At 46.0% G+C, this 21,904-nt stretch overlaps 1 non-coding gene across 1 annotated transcript; it reads left to right on the top strand.

Annotated features, from left to right (window-relative positions):
• Window positions 1-6,545: 6,545 nt before the first annotated feature.
• Trnar-ucg (transfer RNA arginine (anticodon UCG)) lies at window positions 6,546-6,618 on the top strand. Its single transcript has one exon. It is a non-coding gene; the product is annotated as a tRNA-Arg (tRNA).
• Window positions 6,619-21,904: the final 15,286 nt, after the last annotated feature.

The following is a 21,904-nucleotide window of genomic DNA, read 5'->3' as shown; positions in this document are numbered from 1 at the left end:
GAGGCCAATAAGCTTATTACAGAGGTGACAGAAGATGAATTAACAGACATTATCCTACGGAGTCCGAAAAATAAATCTCCAGGTTCGGACGGCCTACCTGCAGAAGTATGTCAAACCTTCTGGCCTCAGATGAAATCGAAACTACTTGCAATATGTAACGAACTCATGAACCCTTGTAACGTTATTCCGCAGGAATTTCGACAGGGAATTGTTGTTTTACTGCCCAAGACCCCGTGCAGTGACAACCCAACAAACCTGAGACCTCTCACGTTGTTAAATAGTGATTATAAACTATACGCCCGTGTCCTCAGCCAACGGCTCAAAAATGTCATGTCCACAATTACAGGACAATATCAAACGAGTGTTGGTAGAAATAGATCTATTTACCACACGCTCACGGATTACAGAGACGTGATAGCCGTAGGGGAGGCCTGCAAATTAAAATGCGCCCTCATAATGATAGACTTTGAAAAAGCATTCGACAGAGTGAGCCACCGATTCCTTTTCCACGTCATGCGAGAATTGGGATTTCCGCACCAGTTCACCCAAGTAATCGACAATATGATCCGTAATAGTACTTCGCGAATCCAAATTAATGGTCGCCTCAGTGGTGCGATTGATATCGCGTGTTCGGTGAGGCGAGGCTGTCCGATGTCGATGGCTCTCTTTGCCATCGCCATAGAACCTCTGCTTGCTACGCTAACTGAACGTTTGCAGGGATTAGAAATCAATAGACAGAAGATTGTGTGCCGTGCGTACGCAGATGATGTCGGCTTTCTTGTCGTGAACGCGCAAGAAGTGAGGTCCTCACTTGAAATACTTCAACGATATGCGGCGGCATCAGAGGCGAAGGTGAACTGGCAAAAATCTGGAATCATGAATGTCGGACGGGGAATACGTTTCCCCAACCATGCCCGATTACGGGAACTTACCAGTATAAAGTGCTTAGAACTTGAGTTCCGCCGGAAGATACATAATACCATTGCTGTAAATTATAGAGATTTACTTCACAAGGTTAGGGCATGTGTACAACAGCATAGCATGAGGCAACTGAATGCTCTCCGAAAAGTTGAACTGGTCAACACCTATATCGTCTCGAAGATCAACTATGTAGCCAAAGTGTTGCCTCTTCCCAGTGGCATTGCGCATAGAATGCTGTCCGCTCTTGGCCATTTCGTGACCAGAGGCAATATCTTCAAAGTTAAATTTGTTACGTTGACGCTCCCTACTCGGAAGGGCGGATTAAACCTCACTGATGTTTATAAGAAGGCACAGGCGCTCTATCTAAGCAGTATGTATAAGCTGTGGACAAAATCTCCACATTGTCTCACTGCTCACCTGCTCAACGAAATCTCACCGGCGGACCTCAACCCCCCGATTGATGTACATCATATTCCACACGACCTTTACCATTTAAAATACTTCCTTTTGGGATATAGTTATGCTCGACAAAGAATTCCGGAGAAGGAAATAACGGTGGTGAAGCAATTGTATAAGACTTTGATCGAGTCCACATCCCGGAATAACATCGAAGAGAAATATCCAGCTCACAATTGGCGGGTCATTTGGGATAATCTTCATTCACGCCATTTACCGTCTCACGTGCTAGCGTCTTGGTATCTAACGGTGAACCGTAAAATAGCAACCAATGCCAGACTCCATTCCATTCATCTGGCCGATTCACCCTTATGCATCATATGCCAGGTACAAGATAGCGAGGAACACAGATTTGTCTGCGAAGCAGTGCGAGATGTTTGGGCGGTCATACGACAGTTGTTGGCCAGCATCACTAGAACATGCCCTGCAAACATAACGCCAGCCGACTTCCTCACTCCGGAGGTAGTGCCTTACCCGCAGACCAAACGAAATTCAGTAAACTGGCTTAAAGGCCACACAGTTTACTATCTTTTCAATCTGAACGAAACGAGTAAAGAAGACTTTCTTCTGTATTTAATGATACAGCACCACCGACTGCAGAAGACTAAAAGCTATTAAGCTAATTTTGCAAACTTTTTAAGCCACACAATCATTTCACAGCCAATATAGGATGGAGTGCATACAGCCATTTACCGACATGGTGGATTCCACTCTCCTATCGACCGACCAGAGTGAAGACAAAAGACGTTAGTGCGGGGACGACTCTACGAGTGTGTCATCTTGATAATTCGTCGGTTTCAGAAAATAACATCTCGTTTGATGTAGCGCGTTACGTCTCATTGGTGGATGCCTTTCACGGAACTGCAGTTCCTAGTTTTTTTTATTATAACAGAAGATACGATTGAGAGGACAACGGTAGAAGACTTTTAATTTATTTTGTTCATCAATTATTTACTTTGATTGAGGAGCGAGATGCAATCATTCGGTGCAAAATGCGCGGATTTCCCTATTCTCCTGCATGCATGAAATGGACGTAATTAATTTACACTGCGTTTGGAAGCACCATTTCGTCTTCGGAATTTTCTGTTTTTCTGTTACTGCCGGCGGAGTCAAGCCGCAGTTCTTTTTTTCTTTATTTCGCAGAAGAGGTAGGGTGACATGGTGACAGTTACGGTGGGAGACATTGTGGCCAGGCCTCGGATTGCACGACCCCTGCCCACTTTGCTGTTTACCGCATTTTACACAAAAAAAGAGGAAAAAACAGAAAAAAAGATGGACAAAAAAAAGAAAAAATTAGTGTGAAAAAAATGAAAAAAAGTGGATAAAGCATTATAAAAAAATAAAACAATAAAAAAGTGGTAAATAAAAAAAAGTGGTAGAGCACTGGTCTAGTAAACCAGGGTCATGAGTTCCCATCCTCAGAGGAGGAAGACGAATTTTGGAAATCAGTTGCGCGTCGTGGCCGTATAGCAAACAGTATCTGTGATGACGAACAATTAGCGACAAGCGTTTTATTCAGAATTACGCTCAGATGTGATTAAGGCGAATGGCGCAGACAAAGCATTTGCCAAAGCGGTACAGCATAAGGTGGGACGAGGCAGTCTGAATTACATTTTATAGATGAATTTCTCACATATCTCAGAGCCTCTCGCTGTCGTCGTCGTCGTCGCCGCCGCCGCTTCTGCAGAAGTAGCAAATGGCCACGGTAGCAAATGCGGCGAGGGACGCCCTGCCTTCGATTCCGAATGCACAAAGTGTGTGGTCTTGTTTCCCAGTCTATATTTGGTCGGTCTCGTAAGAGGTTGAATGTAACGTTTGGGTGGGAAAGAGCAAGAGGCAGCGGCTGTGTGGAACGAAAACACAATTCCTCAGGGGTGTGAGCGTTACGAGATGAGTCGTATACAAGTTGTACTTGGTCGTCAGTGACCGTGTGGCCTAATGGATAAGGCGTCGGACCTCGGATCTGAAGATTGCAGGTTCGAATGCTGTCACGCTCGGTTTTTTTCCAGTTCTGAAAAAGAAACATACCGTTCATATATGGTTCATATGGCTCTGAGCACTATGGGACTTAACATCGGAGGTCATCAGTCCCCTAGAACTTAGAACTACTCAAACCTAACTAACCTAAGGACTTCACATACATCCATGCCCGAGGCAGGATTCGAACCTGCGACCGTAGCAGTCGCGCGGTTCCAGACTGAAGCGCCTAGAACCGCTCGGCCACCGTGGCCGGCAAAAACATACCGTTTTAATGTAGCAATTGAGCAGTACGAAACCGTCTGAATGTTGCTGTTGACCATTTTCTGCTTGGAGATGCTCTTGAGCTTGAAACACACACAACGAGACCGGTGTTAACTAGCGAAATGGTCGGCAGAGTGCCGTCACCGCGAGTTTTGACTAGCACTTGCACATCTAAAACAACGTCGGAAAGTAACTCGTTCGGCTTTTGAGTCACATCAAGTATGTGTGTTAATTTTGACGCCACTAGCTCTGCAGGTAGTCATGCAATTCCTTTACCTCTCAGAAATGATTATGAAATAAAAGTGAAGTACGTGACGAGTGTGACGTTAGGAAAACATTAGGCAGTATGGAGAGATTCTGTATGGGACCACCCAACCCAAACGAGTACTGTGGGACGTGTTAACCGGCAATTATTCCCCGAGTCGGCCGGCTAGCTCAGTCGGTAGAGCATGATATTCTTAATCCCATTGTCGTGGGTCCGAGCCCCTCGCTGGGCGGAACGGATATTTTGTTCCGCTGCAGATGTAAATTACCGTTTATCTGATTAACGTGATGTAATGGAAATAGCAACTTTTAACTTTGCCTACGTCTCTGTCAGTCGCAAGAAATCTGTATTTGAAGGTAAAGGTTATTTTGTAGACATGTGTGAAAGACATGTTCTGAAATGCAAGTGTTGTTGTTTGGAGAGCTCATCGGTTACGTGTCAGATGTGTAGCCAATCAGTAATGGATCGCCATAGCTGCAAGTACTAGTCGGTAATATGAAGTGTTGTCAGCACAAGTCTGATGATCCAGACGACCGTAAGGACGAAGTACGCAAGAGTATCGCTAGGTCGCGAGTATTTAGCTCAGTGGTAGAGCACTGGTCTAGTAAGCCAGGGGTCGTGAGTTCCCATCCTCAGAGGAGGAAGACGAATTTTGGAAATCAGTTGCGCGTCGTGGCCGTATAGCAAACAGTATCTGTGATGACGAACAATTAGCGACAAGCGTTTTATTAAGAATTACGCTCAGATGTGATTAAGGCGAATGTCGCAGATAAAGCATTTGCCAAAGCGGTACAGCCTAAGGTGGGACGAGGCAGTCTGAATTACATTTTATAGATGAATTTCTCACATATCTCAGAGCCTCTCGCTGTCGTCGTCGTCGTCGTCGTCGTCGTCGCCGCCGCCGCCGCCGCCGCTTCTGCAGAAGTAGGAAATGGCCTAGGTAGCAAATGCGGCGAGGGACGCCCTGCCTTCGATTCCGAATGCACAAAGTGTGTGGTCTTGTTTCCCAGTCTATATTTGGTCGGTCTCGTAAGAGGTTGAATGTAACGTTTGTTTGGGAAAGAGCAAGGGGCAGCAGCTGTGTGGAACGAAAACACTATTCCTCACGGGTGTGAACGTTACGAGATGAGTCTTATACAAGTTATACTTGCTCGCTAGTAACCGTGTGGCGTAATGGATAAGGCTTCGGACTTCGGATCTCAAGATTACAGGTTCGAATGCTGTCACGCTCGTTTTTTTTCCAGTTCTGAAAAAGAAACATACCGTTTTAATGTAGCAATTGAGCAGTACGAAACCGTCTGAATGTTTCTGTTGACCATTTTGTGCTTGGAGATGCTCTTGAGGTTGAAACACACACAACAAGACTGGTGTTAACTAGCGAAATGGTCGGCAGAGTGCCGTCACCGCGAGTTTTGACTGGCACTTGCACATCTAAAACAACGTCGGAAAGTAACTCGTTCGGCTTTTGAGTCACATCATGTATGTGTGTTAATTTTGATGCCACTAGCTCTGCAGGTTGTCATGCAATTCCTTTACCTCTCAGAAATGGTTATGAAATAAAAGTGAAGTACGTGACGAGTGTGACGTTAGGAAAACATTAGGCAGCATGGAGAGATTGTGTATGGGACCACCCAACCAAAATAAGTACTGTGTGACGTTCTAACCCGCACGTATTCACCGAGGCAGCCGGCTATTTCTGTCGGTAGAGCATGATATTCTTAATCCCAGGGTTGTGGGTTCGAGCCCCACGCTGGGCGGAACGGAATTTTGTTCCGCTGCAGATGGAAATTACCGTTTTTCTGAATAACGTAATGTAATGGAAATAGCAACTTATAACTTTGCCTACGTCTCTGTCAGTCGCAAGAAAACTGTATTTGCAGGTAAAGGTGGTTTTGTAGACATGTGTGAAAGACATGTTCTGAATTGCAAGTATTGTTGTTTGGAGAGCACATCGGTTACGTGTCAGATGTGTAGCCAAGCAGTAATGGATCGCCTGAGCTGCAAATAGTAGTCGGTAATATGAAGTGTTGTCAGCTCAAGTCTGATGATCCAGACGACCGTAAGGACGAAGTACGCAAGAGTACCGCTAGGCTGCGCCTCTTTAGCTCAGTGGTAGAGCATTGGTCTAGTAAACCAGGGGTCGTGAGTTTCCATCCTCAGAGGAGGAAGACAAATTTTGGAATTCATTTGCGCGTCGTGGCCGTATAGCAAACAGTATCTGTGATGACGAACAATTAGCGACAAGAGTTTTATTAAGAATTACGCTCAGATGTGATTCAGGCGTATGGCGCAGATAAAGCATTTGCCAAAGCGGTACAGCATAAGGTGGGACGAGGCAGTCTGAATTACATTTTATAGATGAATTTCTCACATATCTCAGAGCCTCTCGCGGTCGTCGTCGTCGTCGTCGTTGCCGCTTCTGCAGAAGTAGCAAATGGCCAAGGTAGCAAATGCGGCGAGGGACACCCTGCCTTCGATTCCGAAAGCACAAAGTGTGTGGTCTTGTTTCCCAGTCTATATTTGGTCGGTCTCGTAAGAGGTTGAATGTAACGTTTGGGTGGGAAAGAGCAAGGGGCAGCGGCTGTGTGGAACGAAATCACTATTCCCCACGGGTGTGAGCGTTACGAGATGAGTCGTAAACAGGTTATACTTGGTCGCTAGTAACCGTGTGGCCGAATGGATAAGGCGTCGGACTTCGGATCTGAAGATGACAGGTTCGAATCCTGTCACGGTCTTTTTTTTCCAATTCTGAAAAAGAAACATACCGTTTTAATGTAGCAATTGAGCACTACGAAACCGTCTGAATGTTTCTGTTGACCATTTTGTGCTTGGAGATGCTCTTGAGCTTGAAACACACACAACAAGACTGGTGTTAACTAGCGTAATGGTCGGCAGAGTGCCGTCACCGCGAGTTTTGACTGGCACTTACACATCTAAAACAACGTCGGAAAGTAACTCGTTCGGCTTTTGAGTCACATCAAGTATGTGTGTTAATTTTGACGCCACTAGCCCTGCAGGTAGTCATGCAATTCCTTTACCTCTCAGAAATGATTATGAAATAAAAGTGAAGTATTTTACGAGTGTGACGTTAGGAAAACATTAGGCAGCATGGAGAGATTCTGTATGGGACCACCCAACCCAAACGAGTACTGTGTGACGTGTTAACCGGCAATTATTCACCGAGGCGGCCGGCTAGTTCAGTCGGTAGAGCATGATATTCTTAATCCCAGGGTCGTGGGTCCGAGCCCCACGCTGGGCGGAACGGAATTTTGTTCCGCTGCAGATGTAAATTACCGTTTATCTGATTAACGTGATGTAATGGAAATAGCAACTTTTAATTTTGCCTACGTCTCGGTCTGTAGCAAGAAAACTGTATTTGAAGGTAAAGGTGATTTTGTAGACATATGTCAAAGACATGTTCTGAAATGCAAGTGTTGTTGTTTGGAGAGCACATCGGTTATATGTCAGATGTGTAGCCAAGCAGTAATGGATCGCCATAGCTGCAAATAGTAGTCGGTAATATGAAGTGTTGTCAGCTCAAGTCTGATGATCCAGACGACCGTAAGGAAGAAGTACGCAAGAGTACCGCTAGGCCGCGCCTCTTTAGCTCAGTGGTAGAGCACTGGTCTAGTAAACCAGGGTCGTGAGTTCCCATCCTCAGAGGAGAAAGGCGACTTTTGGAAATCAGTTGCGCGTCGTGGCCGTATAGCAAACAGTATCTGTGATGACAAACAATTAGCGACAAGCGTTTTATTAAGAATTACGCTCAGATGTGATTCAGGCGTATGGCGCAGATAAAGCATTTGCCAAAGCGGTACGGCATAAGGTGGGACGAGGCAGTCTGAATTACATTTTATAGATGAATTTATCTCATATGTCAGAGCCTCTCGCGGTCGTCGTCGTCGTCGTCGCCGCCGCTTCTGCAGAAGTAGCAAATGGCCATGGTAGCAAATGCGCCGAAGGACGCCCTGCCTTCGATTCCGAATGCACAAAGTGTGTGGTCTTGTTTCCCAGTCTATATTTGGTCGGTCTCGTAAGAGGTTGAATGTAACGTTTGTTTGGGAAAGAGCAAGGGGCAGCGGCTGTGTCGAACGAAAACACTATTCCTCACGGGTGTGAACGTTACGAGATGAGTCTTATATAAGTTATACTTGCTCGCTAGTAAACGTGTGGCGTAATGGATAAGGCGTCGGACTTCGGATCTCAAGATTACAGGTTCGAATGCTGTCACGCTCGTTTTTTTTCCAGTTCTGAAAAATAAACATACCGTTTTAATGTAGCAATTGAGCAGTACGAAACTGTCTGAATGTTTCTGTTGACCATTTTGTGCTTGGAAATGCTCTTGAGGTTGAAACACACACAACAAGACCGGTGTTAACTAGCGAAATGGTCGGCAGAGTGCCGTCACCGCGAGTTTTGACTGGCACTTGCACATCTAAAACAACGTCGGAAAGTAACTCGTTCGGCTTTTGAGTCACATCAAGTATGTGTGTTAATTTTGACGCCACTAGCTCTGCAGATTGTCATGCAATTCCTTTACCTCTCAGAAGTGATTATGAAATAAAAGTGAAGTATGTGACGAGTGTGACGTTAGGAAAACATTAGGCAGCATGGAGAGATTCTGTATGGGACCACCCAACCCAAGCGATTACTGTCTGACGTGTTAACCCGCAGGTATTCACCGAGGCAGCCGCATAGCTCAGTCGGTAGAGCATGATATTCTTAATACCAGGGTCGTGGCTTCGAGCACCACGCTGGGCGGAACGGAATTTTGTTCCGCTGCAGATGTAAATTACCGTTTTTCTGATTAACGTGATGTAATGGAAATAGCAACTTTTAACTTTGCCTACGTCTCTGTCAGTCGCAAGAAAACTGTATTTGAAGGTAAAGGTGATTTTGTAGACATGTGTGAAAGACATATTCTGAAATGCAAGTGTTGTTGTTTGGAGAGCACATCAGTTACGTGTCAGATGTGTAGCCAAGCAGTAATGGATCGCCATAGCTGCAAGTACTAGTCGGTAATATGAAGTGTTGTCAGCTCAAGTCTGATGATCCAGACGACCGTAAGGACGAAGTACGCAAGAGTACCGCTAGGCCGCGCTTCTTTAGCTCTGTGGTAGAGCACTGGTCTGGTAAACCAGGGGTCGTGAGTTCCCATCCTCAGAGGAGGAAGACGAATTTTGGAAATCGGTTGCGCGTCGTGGCCGTATAGCAAACAGTATCTGTGATGACGAACAATTAGCGACAAGCGTTTTATTAAGAATTACGCTCAGATGTGATTAAGGCGAATGGCGCAGATAAAGCATTTGCCGAAGCGGTACAGCATAAGGTGGGACGAGGCAGTCTGAATTACATTTTATAGATGAATTTCTCACATATCTCAGAGCCTCTCGCGGTCGTCGTCGTCGTCGTCGTCGTGGCCGCCGCTTCTGCAGAAGTAGCAAATGGCCATGGTAGCAAATGCGGCGAGGGACACCCTGCCTTCGATTCCGAATGCACAAAGTGTGTGGTCTTGTTTCCCAGTCTATATTTGGTCGGTCTCGTAAGAGGATGAATGTAACGTTAGTTTGGGAAAGAGCAAGGGGCAGCGGCTGTGTGGAACGAAATCACTATTCCCCACGGGTGTGAGCGTTACGAGATGAGTCGTATACAAGTTATACGTGGTCGCTAGTAACTGTGTGGCCGAATGGATAAGGCATCGGACTTCGGATCTTAAGATTACAGGCTCGAATGCTGTCACGCTCGGTCTTTTTCCAGTTCTGAAAAAGAAACATACCGTTTTAATGTAGCAAATGAGCAGTACGAAACCGTCTGAATGTTTGTGTTGACCATTTTCTGCTTGGAGATGCTCTTAAGCTTGAAACACACGCAACAAGACCGGTGTTAACTAGCGAAATGGTCGACAGAGTGCCGTCACCGCTAGTTTTGACTAGCACTTGCACATCTAAAACAACGTCGGAAAGTAACTCGTTCGGCTTTTGAGTCGCATCAAGTATGTGTGTTAATTTTGACGCCACTAGCTCTGCAGGTTGTCATGCAATTCCTTTACCTCTCAGAAATGATTATGAAATAAAAGTGAAGTACGTGACGAGTGTGACGTTAGGAAAACATTAGGCAGCATGGAGAGATTCTGTATGGGACCACCCAACCCAAACGAGTACTGTGTGACGTGTTAACCGGCAATTATTTACCGAGGCGGCCGGCTAGCTCAGTCGGTAGAGCATGATATTCTTAATCCCAGGGTCGTGGGTCCGAGCCCCACGCTGCGCGGAACGGAATTTTGTTCCGCTGCAGATGTAAATTACCGTTTTTCTGATTAACGTGATGTAACGGAAATAGCAACTTTTAACTTTGCCTACGTCTCTGTCAGTCGCAAGAAAACGGTATTTGAAGGTAAAGGTGATTTTGTAGACATGTGTGAAAGACATGTTCTGAAATGCAAGTGTTGTTGTTTGGAGAGCACATCGGTTACGTGTCAGATGTGTAGCCAAGCAGTAATGGATCGCCATAGCTGCAAGTACTAGTCGGTAATATGAAGTGTTGTCATCTCAAGTCTGATCATCCAGACGACCGTAAGGACGAAGTACGCAAGAGGACCGCTAGGCCGCGCCTCTTTAGCTCAGTGGTAGAGCACGGGTCTAGTAAACCAGGGGTCGTGAGTTCCCATCCTCAGAGGAGGAGGACGAATTTTGGAAATCGGTTGCGCGTCGTGGCCGTATAGCAAACAGTATCTGTGATGACGAACAATTAGCGACAAGCGTTTTATTAAGAATTACGCTCAGATGTGATTAAGGCGAATGGCGCAGATAAAGCATTTGCCAAAGCGGTACAGCATAAGGTGGGACGAGGCAGTCTGAATTACATTTTATTGATGAATTTCTCACATATCTCAGAGCCTCTCGCCGTCGTCGTCGTCGTCGTCGTCGTCGTCGTCGTCGTCGCCGCTTCTGCATAAGTAGCAAATGGCCATGGAAGCAAATGCGGCGAGGGACACCCTGCCTTCGATTCCGAAAGCACAAAGTGTGTGGTCTTGTTTCCCAGTCTATATTTGGTCGGTCTCGTAAGAGGTTGAATGTAACGTTTGGGTGGGAAAGTGCAAGGGGCAGCGGCTGTGTGGAACGAAAACACTATTCCTCACGGGTGTGAACGTTACGAGATGAGTCGTATACAAGTTATACTTGGTCGCTAGTAACCGTGTGGCCGAATGGATAAGGCGTCGGACTTCGGATCTGAAGATTACAGGTTCGAATGCTTTCACGCTCGTTTTTTTCCAGTTCTGAAAAAGAAACATACCGTTTTAATGTAGCAATTGAGCAGTACGAAACCGTCTGAATGTTTCTGTTGACCATTTTGTGCTTGGAGATGCTCTTGAGCTTGAAACACACACAACAAGACCGGTGTTAACTAGCGAAATGGTCGGCAGAGTGCCGTCACCGCGAGTTTTGACTGGCACTTCCACATCTAAAACAACGTCGGAAAGTAACTCGTTCAGCTTTTGAGTCACATCAAGTTTGTGTGTTAATTTTGATGCCACTAGCTCTGCAGGTTGTCATGCAATTCCTTTACCTCTCAGAAATGATTATGAAATAAAAGTGAAGTACGTGACGAGTGTGACGTTAGGAAAACATTAGGCAACATGGAGAGATTCTGTATGGGACCACCCAACCCAAACGAGTACTGTGTGACGTGCTAACCCGCAGGTATTCGTCGAGGCAGCCGGCTAGCTCAGTCGGTAGAGCATGATATTTTTAATCTCAGGGTCGAGGATTCGAGCCCCACGCTGGGCGGAATGGAATTTTGTTCCGCTGCAGATGTAAACTACCGTTTTTCTGATTAACGTGATGTAATGGAAATAGCAACTTTTAACTTTGCCTACATCTCTGTCAGTCGCAAGAAAACTGTATTTGAAGGTAAAGGTGATTTTGTAGACATGTGTGAAAGACATGTTCTGAAATGCAAGTGTTGTTGTTTGGAGAGCACATCGGTTACGTGTCAGATGTGTAGCCAAGCAGTAATGGATCGCCATAGCTGCAAATAGTAGTCGGTAATATGAAGTGTTGTCAGCTCAAGTCTGATGATCCAGACGACCGTAAGGACGAAGTACGCAAGAGTACCGCAAGGCCGCGCTTCTTTAGCTCAGTGGTAGAGCACTGGTCTAGTAAACCAGGGTTCGTGAGTTCCCATCCTCAGAGAAGGAAGACGAATTTTGGAAATCAGTTGCGCGTCGTGGCCGTATAGCAAACAGTATCTGTGATGACGAACAATTAGCGACAAGCGTTTTATTAAGAATTATGCTCAGATGTGATTAAGGCGAATGGCGCAGATAAAGCATTTGCCAAAGCGGTACAGCATAAGGTGGGACGAGGCAGTCTGAATTACATTTTATAGATGAATTTCTCACATATCTCAGAGCCTCTCGCGGTCGTCGTCGTCCTCGTCGTCGTCGGCGCAGCCGCTTCTGCAGAAGTAGCAAATGGCCATGGTAGCAAATGCGGCGAGGCACGCCCTGCCTTCGATTTCGAATGCACATAGTGTGTGGTCTTGTTTCCCAGTCTATATTTGGCCGGTCTCGTAAGGGGTTGAATGTAACGTTTGGGTGGGAAAGAGCAAGGGGCAGCGGCTGAGTGGAGCGAAAACACTATTCCTCAGGGGTGTGAGCGTTACGAGATGAGTCGTATACAAGTTATACTTGGTCGCTAGTTACCGTGTGGCCGAATGGATAAGGCGTCGGACTTCGGATCTGAAGATTACAGGATCGAATGCTGTCACGCCCGGTTTTTTTTCCAGTTCTGAAAAATAAACATACCGTTTTAATGTAGCAATTGAGCAGTACGAAACCGTCTGAATGTTTCTGTTGACCATTTTCTGCTTGGAGATGCTCTTGAGCTTGAAACACACACAACAAGACCGGTGTTAACTAGCGAAATGGTCGGCAGAGTGCCGTCACCGCGAGTTTTGACTGGCACTTGCACATCTAAAACAACGTCGGAAAGTAACTCGTTCGGCTTTTGAGTCACATCAAGTTTGTGTGTTAATTTTGACGCCACTAGCTCTGCAGGTTGTCATGCAATTCCTTTACCTCTCAGAAATGATTATGAAATAAAAGTGAAGTACGTGACGAGTGTGACGTTAGGAAAACATTAGGCAGCATGGAGAGATTCTGTATGGGACCACACCCAACCCAAACGAGTACTGTGTGACGTGCTAACCCGCAGGTATTCACCGAGGCAGCCGGCTAGCTCAGTCGGTAGAGCATGATGTTCTTAATCTCAAGGTCGACGGTTCGAGCTCACGCTCTGCGGAACGGAATTTTGTTCCGCTGCAGATGTAAATTACCGTTTTTCTGATTAACGTGATGTAATGGAAATAGCAACTTTTAACTTTGCCTACGTCTCTGTCAGTCGCAAGAAAACTGTATTTGAAGGTAAAGGTGATTTTGTAGACATGTGTGAAAGACATGTTCTGAAATGCAAGTGTTGTTGTTTGGAGAGCACATCGGTTACGTGTCAGATGTGTAGCCAAGCAGTAATGGATCGCCATAGCTGCAAATAGTAGTCGGTAATATGAAGTGTTGTCAGTTCAAGTCTGATGACCCAACGACCGTAAGGACGAAGTACGCAAGATTATCGCTAGGCCGCGCCTCTTTAGCTCAGTGGTAGAGCACGGGTCTAGTAAACCAGGGGTCGTGAGTTCTCATCCTCAGAGGAGGAAGACGAATTTAGGAAATCAGTTGCGCGTCGTGGCCGTATAGCAAACAGTATCTGTGATGGATAACAATTAGCGACATGCGTTTTATTAAGAATTACCCTCAGATGTGACTAAGGCGAATGGCGCAGATAAAGCATTTGGCAAAGCGGTACAGCATAAGGTGGGACGAGGCAGTCTGAATTACATTTTATAGATGAATTTCTCACATATCTCAGAGCCTCTCGCGGTCGTCGTCGTCGTTGTCGTCGCCGCCGCTTCTGCAGAAGTAGCAAATGGCCATGGTAGCAAATGCGGCGAGGGACGCCCTGCCTTCGATTCCGAATGCACAAAGTGTGTGGTCTTGTTTCCCAGTCTATATTTGGCCGGTCTCGTAAGAGGTTGAATGTAACGTTTGGGTGGGAAAGAGCAAGGGGCAGCGGCTGAGTGGAGCGAAAACACTATTCCTCAGGGGTGTGAGCGTTACGAGATGAGTCGTATACAAGTTGTACTTGGTCGCTAATGACCGTGTGGCCGAATGGATAAGGCGTCGGATTTCGGATCTGAAGACTACAGGTTCGAATGCTGTCACGCTCTTCTTTTTTCCAGTTCTGAAAAAGAAACATACCGTTTTAATGTAGCAATGGAGCAGTACGAAACCGTCTGAATGTTTCTGTTGACCATTTTCTGCTTGGAGATGCTCTTGAGCTTGAAACACACACAACAAGACCGGTGTTAACTAGCGAAATGGTCGGCAGAGTGCCGTCACCGCGAGTTTTGACTGGCACTTGCACATCTAAAACAACGTCGGAAAGTAACTCGTTCGGCTTTTGAGTCACATCAAGTTTGTGTGTTAATTTTGACGCCACTAGCTCTGCAGGTTGTCATGCAATTCCTTTACCTCTCAGAAATGATTATGAAATAAAAGTGAAGTACGTGACGAGTGTGACGTTAGGAAAACATTAGGCAGCATGGAGAGATTCTGTATGGGACCACACCCAACCCAAACGAGTACTGTGTGACGTGCTAACCCGCAGGTATTCACCGAGGCAGCCGGCTAGCTCAGTCGGTAGAGCATGATGTTCTCAATCTCAAGGTCGACGGTTCGAGCTCACGCTCTGCGGAACGGAATTTTGTTCCGCTGCAGATGTAAATTACCGTTTTTCTGATTAACGTGATAGCAACTTTTAACTTTGCCAACGTCTCTGTCAGTCGCAAGAAAACTGTATTTGAAGGTAAAGGTGATTTTGTAGACATGTGTGAAAGACATGTTCTGAAATGCAAGTTACGTGTCAGATGTGTAGCCAAGCAGTAATGGATCGCCATAGCTGCAAATAGTAGTCGGTAATATGAAGTGTTGTCAGCTCAAGTCTGATGACCCAACGACCGTAAGGACGAAGTACGCAAGATTACCGCTAGGCCGCGCCTCTTTAGCTCAGTGGTAGAGCACGGGTCTAGTAAACCAGGGTCGTGAGTTCCCATCCTCAGAGGAGGAAGACGAATTTTGGAAATCAGTTGCGCGTCGTGGCCGTATAGCAAACAGTATCTGTGATGACGAACAATTAGCGACAAGCGTTTTATTAAGAATTACCCTCAGATGTGATTAAGGCGAATGGCGCAGATAAAGCATTTGCTAAAGCGGTACAGCATAAGGTGGGACGAGGCAGTCTGAATTACATTTTATAGATGAATTTCTCACATATCTCAGAGCCTCTCGCGGTCGTCGTCGTTGTCGTCGTCGTCGTCGTCGTCGTCGTCGCCGCCGCTTCTGCAGAAGTAGCAAATGGCCATGGTAGCAAATGCGGCGAGGGACGCCCTGCCTTCGATTCCGAATGCACGAAGTGTGTGGTCTTGTTTCCCAGTCTATATTTGGCCGGTCTCGTAAGAGGTTGAATGTAACGTTTGGGTGGGAAAGAGCAAGGGGCAGCGGCTGTATGGAACGAAAACACTATTCCTCAGGGGTGTGAGCGTTACGAGATGAGTCGTATACAAGTTATACGTGGTCGCTAGTGACCTTGTGGCCGAATGGATAAGGCGTCGGACGTCGGATCTGAAGATCACAGGTTCGAATGCTGTCACGCTCGGTTTTTTTCCAGTTCTGAAAAGAAACATACCGTTTTAATGTAGCAATTGAGCAGTACGAAACCGTCTGAATGTTTCTGTTGACCATTTTCTGCTTGGAGATGCTCTTGAGCTTGAAACACACTACAAGACCGGTATTAACTAGCGAAATGGTCGGCAGAGTGCCTTCACCGCGAGTTTTGACTGGCACTTGCACATCTAATACAACGTCGGAAAGTAACTCGTTCGGCTTTTGAGTCACATCAAGTATGTGTGTTAATTTTGATGCCACTAGCTCTGCAGGTTGTCATGCAATTCCTTTACCTCTCAGAAATGATTATGAAATAAAAGTGAAGTACGTGACGAGTGTGACGTTAGGAAAACATTAGGAAGCGTGGAAAGATTCTGTATGGGACCACCCAACCCAAACGAGTACTGTGTGACGTGCTAACCCGCAGGTATTCACCGAGGCAGCCGGATAGCTCAGTCGGTAGAGCATGATATTCTTAATCTCAGGGTCGAGGGTTCGAGCCCCACGCTGGGTGGAACGGAATTTTGTTCCGAAGCAGATGTAAATTACAGTTTTTCTGATTAACATGATGTAGTGGAAATAGCAACTTTTAACTTTGCCTACGTTTCTGTCAGTCGCAAGAAAACTGTATTTGAAGGTAAAGGTGATTTTGTAGACATGTGTGAAAAACATGTTCTGAAATGCAAGTGTTGTTGTTTGGAGAGCACATCGGTTACGTGTCAGATGTGTAGCCAAGCAGTAATGGATCGCCATAGCTGCAAATAGTAGTCGGTAATATGAAGTGTTGTCAGCTCAAGTCTGATGACCCAGACGACCGTAAGGACGAAGTACGCAAGAGTTCCGCTAGGCCGCGCCTCTTTAGCTCAGTGCTAGAGCACTGGTCTAGTAAACCAGGGGTCGTGAGTTCCCATCGTCAGAGGAGGAAGACGAATTCTGGAAATCAGTTGCGCGTCGTGGCCGTATAGCAAACGGTATCTGTGATGACGAACGATTAGCGACAAGCGTTTTATTAAGAATTACGCTCAGATGTGATTAAGGCGAATGGCGCAGATAAAGCATTTGCCAAAGCGGTACAGCATAAGGTGGGACGAGGCAGTCTGAATTAGATTTTATAGATGAATTTCTCACATATCTCAGAGCCTCTCGCGGTCGTCGTCGTCGTCGTCGTCGTGGCCGCCGCTTCTGCAGAAGTAGCAAATGGCCATGGTAGCAAATGCGGCGAGGGACACCCTGCCTTCGATTCCGAAAGCACAAAGTGTGTGGTCTTGTTTCCCAGTCTATATTTGGTCGGTCTCGTAAGAAGTTGAATGTAAGGTTTGGGTGGGAAAGAGCAAGGGGCAGCGGCTGTGTGGAGCGAAAACACTATTCCTCAGGGGTGTGAGCGTTACGAGATGAGTCGTATACAAGTTATACTTGGTCGCTAATGACCGTGTGGCCGAATGGATAAGGCGTCGGACTTCGGATCTGAAGATTACAGGTTCGAATGCTGTCACGCCCGGTTTTTTTTCCAGTTCTGAAAAATAAACATACCGTTTTAATGTAGCAAGTGAGCAGTACGAAACCGTCTGAATGTTTCTGTTGACCATTTTGTGCTTGGAGATGCTCTTGAGCTTGAAACACACACAACAAGACCGGTGTTAACTAGCGAAATGGTCGGCAGAGTGCCGTCACCGCGAGTTCTGACTGGCACTTGCACATCTAAAACAACGTCGGAAAGTAACTCGTTCGGCTTTTGAGTCACATCAAGTTTGTGTGTTAATTTTGACGCCACTAGCTCTGCAGGTTGTCATGCAATTCCTTTACCTCTCTCAGAAATGATTATGAAATAAAAGTGAAGTACGTGACGAGTGTGACGTTACGAAAACATTAGGCAACATGGAGAGATACTGTATGGGACCACCCAACCCAAATAAGTACTGTGTGAGGTGCTAGACCGGCAGGTATTCACCGAGGCAGACTGCTAGCTCAGTCAGTAGAGCATGATATTCTTAATCCCAGGGTCGAGGGTTCGAGCCCCACGCTGGGCGGAACGGAATTTTGTTCCGCTGCAGATGTAAATTACCGTTTTTCTGATTAACGTGATGTAATGGAAATAGCAACTTTTAACTTTGCCTACGTCTCTGTCAGTCGCAAGAAAACTGTATTTGAAGGTAAAGGTGATTTTGTAGACATGTGTGAAAGACATGTTCTGAAATGCAAGTTGCGTGTCAGATGTGTAGCCAAGCAGTAATGGATCGCCATAGCTGCAAATAGTAGTCGGTAATATGAAGTGTTGTCAGCTCAAGTCTGATGACCCAACGACCGTAAGGACGAAGTACGCAAGATTACCGCTAGTCCGCGCCTCTTTAGCTCAGTCGTAGAGCACGGGTCTAGTAAACCACAGGTCGTGAGTTCCCATCCTCAGAGGAGGAAGACGAATTTAGGAAATCAGTTGCGCGTCGTGGCCGTATAGCAAACAGTATCTGTGATGACGAACAATTAGCGACAAGCGTTTTATTAAGAATTACCCTCAGATGTGATTAAGGCGAATGGCGCAGATAAAGCATTTGCCAAAGCGGTACAGCATAAGGTGGGACGAGGCAGTCTGAATTACATTTTATAGATGAATTTCTCACATATCTCAGAGCCTCTCGCGGTCGTCGTCGTCGACGTCGTCGTCGTCGTCGTCGTCGTCGTCGCCGCCGCTTCTGCAGAAGTAGCAAATGGCCATGGTAGCAAATGCGGCGAGGGACGCCCTGCCTTCGATTCCGAATGCACAAAGTGTGTGGTCTTGTTTCCCAGTCTATATTTGGTCGGTCTCGTAAGAGGTTGAATGTAACGTTTGGGTGGGAAAGAGCAAGGGGCAGCGGCTGTGTGGAACGAAATCACTATTCCCCACGGGTGTGAGCGTTACGAGATGAGTCGTATACAGGTTATACTTGGTCGATAGTAACCGTGTGGCCGAATGGATAAGGCGTCGCACTTCGGATCTGAAGATGACAGAATCGAATGCTGTTACGGTGTTTTTTTTCCAATTCTGAAAAAGAAACATACCGTTTTAATGTAGCAAGTGAGCAGTACGAAACCGTCTAAATGTTTCTGTTGACCATTTTCTGCTTGGAGATGCTCTTGAGCTTGACACACACACAACAAGACCGGTGTTAACTAGCGAAATGGTCGGCAGAGTGCCGTCACCGCGAGTTTTGACTGGCACTTGCACATCTAAAACAACGTCGGAAAGTAACTCGTTCGGCTTTTGAGTCACATCAAGTATGTGTGTTAATTTTGATCCCACTAGCTCTGCAGGTTGTCATGCAATTCCTTTACCTCTCAGAAATGATTATGAAATAAAAGTGAAGTACGTGACGAGTGTGACGTTACGAAAACATTAGGCAGCATGGAGAGATTCTGTATGGGACCACCCAACCCAAATAAGTACTGTGTGACGTGCTAGACCGGCAGGTATTCACCGAGGCAGACTGCTAGCTCAGTCAGTAGAGCATGATATTCTTAATCCCAGGGTCGAGGGTTCGAACCCCAATCTGGGCGGAACGTATTTTTGTTCCGCTGCAGATGTAAATTACCGTTTTTCTGATTAACGTGATGTAATGGAAATAGCAACTTTTAACTTTGCCTACGTCTCTGTCAGTCGCAAGAAAACTGTATTTGAAGGTAAAGGTGATTTTTTAGACATGTGTGAAAGACATGTTCTGAAATGCAAGTGTTGTTGTTTGGAGAGCACATCAGTTACGTGTCAGATGTGTAGCCAAGCAGTAATGGATCGCCATAGCTGCAAGTACTAGTCGGTAATATGAAGTGTTGTCAGCTCAAGTCTGATGATCCAGACGACCATAAGGACGAAGTACGGAAGAGTACCACTAGGCCGCGCCTCTTTAGCTCAGTGGTAGAGCACTGGTCTAGTAAACCAGGGGTCGTGAGTTCCCATCCTCAGAGGAGGAAGACGAATTTTGGAAATCGGTTGCGCGTCGTGGCCGTATAGCAAACAGTATCTGTGATGACGAACAATTAGCGACAAGCGTTTTATTAAGAATTACGCTCAGATGTGATTAAGGCGAATGGCGCAGATAAAGCATTTGCCAAAGCGGTACAGCATAAGGTGGGACGAGGCAGTCTGAATTACATTTTATAGATGAATTTCTCACATATCTCAGAGCCTCTCGCGGTCGCCGCCGTCGTCGTCGTCGTCGTCGTCGTCGTCGCCGCCGCCGCTTCTGCAGAAGTAGCAAATGGCCATGGTAACAAATGCGGCGAGGGACACCCTGCCTTCGATTCCGAATGCACAAAGTGTGTGGTCTTGTTTCCCAGTCTATATTTGGTCGGTCTCGTAAGAGGTTGAATGTAACGTTTGGGTGGGAAAGAGCAAGGGGCAGCGGCTGTGTGGAAGGAAATCACTATTCCCCACGGGTGTGAGCGTTACGAGATGAGTCGTATACATGTTGTACTTGGTCGCTAGTAACCGTGTGGCCGAATGGATTAGGCGTCCGACTTCGGATCTTAAGATTATAGGTTCGAATGCTGTCACGCTCTGTTTTTTTCCAGTTCTGAAAAAGAAACATACCGTTTTAATGTAGCAATTGAGCAGTACGAAACCGTCTGAATGTTTCGGTTGACCATTTTCTGCTTGGAGATGCTCTTGAGCTTGAAACACACACAACAAGACCGGTGTTAACTAGCGAAATGGTCGGCAGAGTGCCGTCACCGCGAGTTTTGACTGGCACTTGCACATCTAAAACAACGTCGGAAAGTAACTCGTTCGGCTTTTGAGTCACATCAAGTATGTGTGTTAATTTTGACGCCACTAGCTCTGCAGGTTGTCATGCAATTCCTTTACCTCTCAGAAATGATTATGAAATAAAAGTGAAGTACGTGACGAGTGTGACGTTAGGAAAACATTAGGCAGCATGGAGAGATTCTGTATGGGACCACCCAACCCAAGCGAGTACTGTGTGACGTGCTAACCCGCAGGTATTCGTCGAGGCAGCCGGCTAGCTCAGTCGGTAGAGCATCATATTCTTATTCCCAGGGTCGTGGCTTCGAGCCCCACGCTGGGCGGAACGGAATTTTGTTCCGCTGCAGATGTAAATTACCGTTTTTCTGATTAACGTGATGTAATGGAAATAGCAACTTTTAACTTTGCCTACGTCTCTGTCAGTCGCAAGAAAACTGTATTTGAAGGTAAAGGTGATTTTGTAGACATGTGTGAAAGACGTGTTCTGAAATGCAAGTGTTGTTGTTTGGAGAGCACATCGGTTACGTGTCAGATGTGTAGCCAAGCAGTAATGGATCGCCATAGCTGCAAATAGTAGTCGGTAATATGAAGTGTTGTCAGCTCAAGTCTGATGATCCAGACGACCGTAAGGACGAAGTACGCAAGAGTACCGCTAGGACGCGCCTCTTTAGCTCAGTGGTAGAGCACTGGTCTAGTAAACCAGGGGTCGTGAGTTCCCATCCTCAGAGGAGGAAGACGAATTTTGGAAATCGGTTGCGCGTCGTGGCCGTATAGCAAACAGTATCTGTGATGACGAACAATTAGCGACAAGCTTTTTATTAAGAATTACGCTCAGATGTGATTAAGGCGAATGGCGCTGATAAAGCATTTTTATTTATTTATTTCTTTTTTAAAAAAAGAAAAAAAAAACCTTTATTCAGCATCAATAATAATAATTATACAATGTTAACCCACTTCCTTAATAGCATTAGTGGGTCATAATGTTAATACATTTATTATTGTTACAATGCAGCATACTACAAAATATGATGTGCTACAGGTTACTACAACAATAGGCACTGTACTAACTATACCTACTACTTAAGAAACTATTACTATCACTAATTGCTAATTTCTACACCTGCAGCGTCACATATGTGCCAGTAGAATATATAAACCTACTTTGCAAGCCTTGCTCTTCGAGCTAACCCCAAAGAGCTTGACCCTGGCACTGGGCTGGCCAAGATGTTAACTCGCTGCAGTTCCATAACCTAACATAATATCCTATTCTAAGTCCTACGAAACTAACTTATCCTAAGTCAAATCCGGTGCATCTCTAAGTCGGTGAGATAAACCCCTCCTCCCCCTAATCCTGCGCGCGGCGGATCCCAACTGTGATGTGAAGTCGGCCAGTCCGCGCGCTGGCGGTATGGGAAAAGGGATCTAGACAATATCGGTGTTCATTTTCGCATTCTTAGTTTATCTCCCTCAGATATTCATTTAACACTTTCCGTGATACCTCGTTGGCCAGAGTATT

This window comes from Schistocerca gregaria, chromosome 1 (assembly GCF_023897955.1).
Source record: "Schistocerca gregaria isolate iqSchGreg1 chromosome 1, iqSchGreg1.2, whole genome shotgun sequence".
Classification (NCBI taxonomy): Eukaryota; Metazoa; Arthropoda; class Insecta; order Orthoptera; family Acrididae; genus Schistocerca; species Schistocerca gregaria.
The sequence above is the reverse complement of the archived record's forward strand: the minus strand, read 5'-3'. Positions and strand labels throughout refer to the sequence as shown.